This window comes from Ictalurus punctatus, unplaced genomic scaffold (genome assembly GCF_001660625.3).
Source record: "Ictalurus punctatus breed USDA103 unplaced genomic scaffold, Coco_2.0 tig00007256, whole genome shotgun sequence".
NCBI lineage: Eukaryota > Metazoa > Chordata > Actinopteri > Siluriformes > Ictaluridae > Ictalurus > Ictalurus punctatus.
Window position 1 is genome coordinate 22501 of NW_026521135.1, and position 5000 is coordinate 27500.

The window sequence follows — 5000 nt, forward strand, 5'->3', positions numbered from 1 at the left end:
AGCATGACTGTGTGAAGCTGCTAGCACTGAAGCTAAAGGTGAGTATGCACTTCTCTGTTCTTGTGTTCTTGCTAGAGTGTGTGTGTGTGTGTGTGTGTGTGTTGTGCACTCATTAATCAAGCTGGAAAAAAGGACTGACCTCCGTTTGCACTTCGTAATAAATAAATTAAAAGGTTTTAGTGGAATTAAAACACATCCATAAAAAAGCATCAGCATTTTTTTATGTTTACTTTTATTTATTTTTGCATTTTTAATCTTTTAAATTGGATATTTGAAGTGTGTATTCTGAGTGCAGTGACAGTTCATGGTGCCACTTATTATTATTATTATTATTATTATTATTATTATTATTAGAATAATTATTCTAGTTATTTATGGATTTTTCACATTTTTGTTTCTGATCTGTTTATTTATTTATTTAAATTAGTTTGTTTGTTTGTATCTATGTGTTTATTAGATGGAATGGACAGATGCATTGCTGTGTCACTTTATATAGAAAAAAACATGGGGCTGTGCGCAATCAAATGATAAATAATACACACACACACACACACACACACACACACACGCGGATCATAATAAAAGTCTTTATAAAACACATATCATGATACGACACATATGATATACTATAATGTTACACACACACACACACACACACACACACACACACACACACACCAATAACTATGTATTATCAAGAGAAATATACACTTTTACTCTAAATAGAGCAAAATGAGTTAAATTTATTTATTTCCAAGAAGCAAATGTATTTCACTTTGTATCACCATAAATTATTATTATTATTATTATTATTATTATTATTATTATTATTATTATTATTATACAAAATGAAAATCTTATTGCTTTTTATTTAAAAAAAAAAAAGTCATTATAAAGTTTGCAGAAAGTTCTATTTAAAATGATTTATCTTGCTGAGAGATTTAACGACGGCGAAATCCGAAATATGAAAATGTTTAATTTCAGTGAAACGCTTGTTGTGAATTAGCTACGAAAATAATAAAATCTATTATGATTTAAAAAGATGAGGCTGAAAATGTGTTTGTTCTTTTTTTCTTTCTTTTTTGGTGGGAACTGGGTGTGTTTTTCTCTTTAGCAGCTAAACTACAGACTTACAATTCGAGTTGAAATGTTTGAGCCTCTTGAGTGACTCCTGAGTCGATTCACTGAATCGTTTCATTCAGGAGCAGCCTGATGAGGATGAGGATGAGGAGGAGGAGGAGGATGATGAGGATGATGAGGAGGAGGATGATGATGATGATGATGATGATGAGGAGGAGGATGAGGAGGAGGAGGAGGATGATAATGATGATGATGATGAGGAGGAGGAGGAGGATGATGAGGAGGAGGAGGAGGAGGAGGAGGAGGAGGATGATAATGATGATGATGATGATGAGGAGGAGGAGGAGGATGATAATGATGATGATGATGAGGAGGAGGAGGAGGAGGAGGATGAGGATGATAATGATGATGATGATGATGATGATGATCTAATAATTCTTGCTGTTGTATATTATTTGTGGCGTGTGATATGTCTGTGTGTTTGTGTTTAGCTGAGGAATCATTTTTCACATTCACAAGCAAACACGCTCATCTAAACATTTATATTCAGATTAAGCACTCCACTGGAAAGGTAATTATTAACTAGATTATATTTGAATGTATTTATAATGTGTTGCTTGAATGTTATTACACCAGTGTTAAGTGTGAACAGGAGTCAGTGAATGAGTCAATCTCAATGATGAACAAAAAGATTCATTGAATCAGATTCCTACAGCAACAAGCAAACTAAAGAAGTGACAATTGATGACAGCTGTCTGTCTCTCTATCTGTCTGTCTCTCTGTCTGCCTGTGTATCATTCTGTCTGTCTATCTGCATATCAGTCTGTCTGTCTGTGTATCAGTCTGTCTGTGTATAAGTCTGTCTGTCTGTGTATCAGTATGTGTGTCTGTCTGTCTGTCTGTGTAGAAGTCTGTGTGTCTATCAGTCTGTCTGTGCATCAGTCTGTCTGACTATCTGCATATCAGTCTGTATGTCTGTCTGTCTGTGTAAAAGTGCCTGTCTGTATATGTCTGTCTGTCTGCATATCAGTCTGTCTGTATGTCAGTCTGTCTCATATCAGTCTGTCTGTGCATCAGTCTGTCTGTGCATCAGTCTGTCTGTCTGTATATGTCTGACTGTGTATCAGTCTGTCTGTCTCTCTATATCCCTGTGGCTCTATTTGTCTATCGCTCCGTTTATTTCTCTCTCTCTCTCTCTCTCTCTCTCTCTCTCTCTCTCTCTCTCTCTCTCTCTCTGATATTCTTCAGTAGAGCAGCACTGCGTTTTTAGTTTTTGACCACATGGTGGCACTGCTGCGTTATATATTTTGTGTGTGTGTGTGTGTGTGTGTGTGTTACTATAGTACACCGACACCCTGAAATCTATGCGCTGTAAATTAAATCTCATTTATTAAACAAAACTGTTTATTTATTTTAACTCCAACTTTAAATGATAAATTTACATAATTAATGGAACAGTTTGCACAAAAATAAAATTCTGATCTTCCTCTTTACCCCAAAAAAGACGGATTTTCGGTGTTTTGCGCTGGAGCTGGTGAGGTCATCAGACACAATTATGTGACAGTGTGTGAAGTGAGACAGATACAAACAACAACAACAACAATAACGGAGGAAAGATTAGCAGAGAAGCAAACACTTGATACTGTACAACTCTTTAGGCCCTGACCGCCCCCTGGTGGACACAGCGGTTATTTGCACACACACACACACACACACACACACACACACACGTCCTTTATATTCTCTTCCATGAAGGGTGCCAATAATTTTGCACAGAAGTGTATTATATACTGTGCTGCAATATTAGCTGTTTATGTTTCTCTCTCTTTCCTTCAACACCCTCTTCCCGAGAGGAAGTTACCACAAAGATGCTTCCTGACCTCTCTGTGTGTGTGTGTGTGTGTGTGTGTGTGTGTGTGTGTGTGTGTGTTAAACATAAGACTCTGAACACAACACAGTAGTGAGATAATGTGACGGCTAATTTCAGAGAACTGTCAGTCACACACACACACACACACACACACACATCTAAAAGCAGAGTGGTGACATCAGAGAGAAGGAGGCCAAAGGAGCAGCCGCTTCCCACACACACACACACACACACACACACACACACACACACACACACACACACACACACAGACATTACTGTGTGTGTCCAACAGTTTTCAGTGCCTGACCCATTTCCTCTCACACACAATGGGCAGACGACACATCTGTGTGTGTGTGTGTGTGTGTGTGTGTGTGTGTGTGTGTGTGTGTGTAAGAAGCACCAGGTAAAATGATGTTCTCTACATTGGCTGACTGACAGACTGATTTTAATGACTCTCTGCCTCTTTTTTTACCCTGTCTCGCACACACACACACACACACACACACACACACACACACACACACACACACATTTAAATGTATTCTTATGTGTTAAATATATAAGTTTGGTGTACTGTAGTGTTTCTAGTCTTTCTGTCTTAATAACAGATCTTTAAACTGTGTGTAGTTACCAGAGTAACTACACCAGGGTAACTTTACCAGAGTAACTACACCAGGGTAACTACACCAGGGTAACTTTACCAGAGTAACTACACCAGGGTAACTTTACCAGAGTAACTACACCAGGGTAACTTTACCAGAGTAACTACACCAGGGTAACTTTACCAGAGTAACTACACCAGAGTAACTACACCAGAGTAACTACACCAGGGTAACTACACCAGAGTAACTACACCAGAGTAACTACACCAGGGTAACTACACCAGAGTAACTACACTAGAGTAACTACACCAGAGTAACTACACCAGAGTAACTACACCAGGGTAACTACACCAGGGTAACTTCACCAGAGTAACTACACCAGAGTAACTACACCAGGGTAACTACACCAGAGTAACTACACCAGGGTAACTACACCAGGGTAACTACACCAGAGTAACTACACCAGGGTAACTTCACCAGAGTAACTACACCAGAGTAACTACACCAGGGTAACTACACCAGAGTAACTACACCAGGGTAACTACACCAGAGTAACTACACCAGAGTAACTACACCAGGGTAACTACACCAGAGTAACTACACCAGGGTAACTACACCAGGGTAACTACACCAGAATAACTACACTAGGGTAACTACACCAGAGTAACTACACCAGAGTAACTACACCAGAGTAACTACACCAGGGTAACTACACCAGGGTAACTTCACCAGGGTAACTACACCAGGGTAACTACACCAGAGTAACTACACCAGGGTAACTACACCAGGGTAACTTCACCAGGGTAACTACACCAGAGTAACTTCACCAGGGTAACTACACCAGAATAACTACACCAGGGTAACTACACCAGAATAACTACACCAGGGTAACTACACCAGGGTAACTACACCAGAGTAACTACACCAGAGTAACTACACCAGGGTAACTACACCAGGGTAACTACACCAGAGTAACTACACCAGGGTAACTACACCAGAGTAACTACACCAGGGTAACTACACCAGGGTAACTTTACCAGAGTAACTACACCAGGGTAACTTCACCAGAGTAACTACACCACAGTAACTACACCAGAGTAACTACACCAGGGTAACTACACCAGAGTAACTACACCAGAGTAACTACACCAGGGTAACTTCACCAGGGTAACTACACCAGAGTAACTACACCAGAGTAACTACACCAGGGTAACTACACCAGAGTAACTTCACCAGGGTAACTTCACCAGGGTAACTACACCAGGGTAACTACACCAGAGTAACTACACCAGGGTAACTACACCAGGGTAACTACACCAGAGTAACTACACCAGGGTAACTACACCAGAGTAACTACACCAGGGTAACTACACCAGGGTAACTACACCAGAGTAACTACACCAGGGTAACTACACCAGAGTAACTACACCAGGGTAACTACACCA

General features: G+C 39.9%; 1 protein-coding gene across 1 annotated transcript in view; it reads left to right on the top strand.

Annotated features, from left to right (window-relative positions):
* Nucleotides 1-1043, top strand: part of LOC108261710 (disks large homolog 4) — a gene marked incomplete at its 5' end in the record, with an annotated part of 19850 nt that extends 18807 nt beyond the window's left edge. The window contains 1 exon segment of the mRNA XM_053679358.1: nucleotides 1-1043. This exon segment is cut by the window's left edge and continues 2042 nt beyond it.
* Between the last annotated feature and the right edge of the window lie 3957 nt (nucleotides 1044-5000).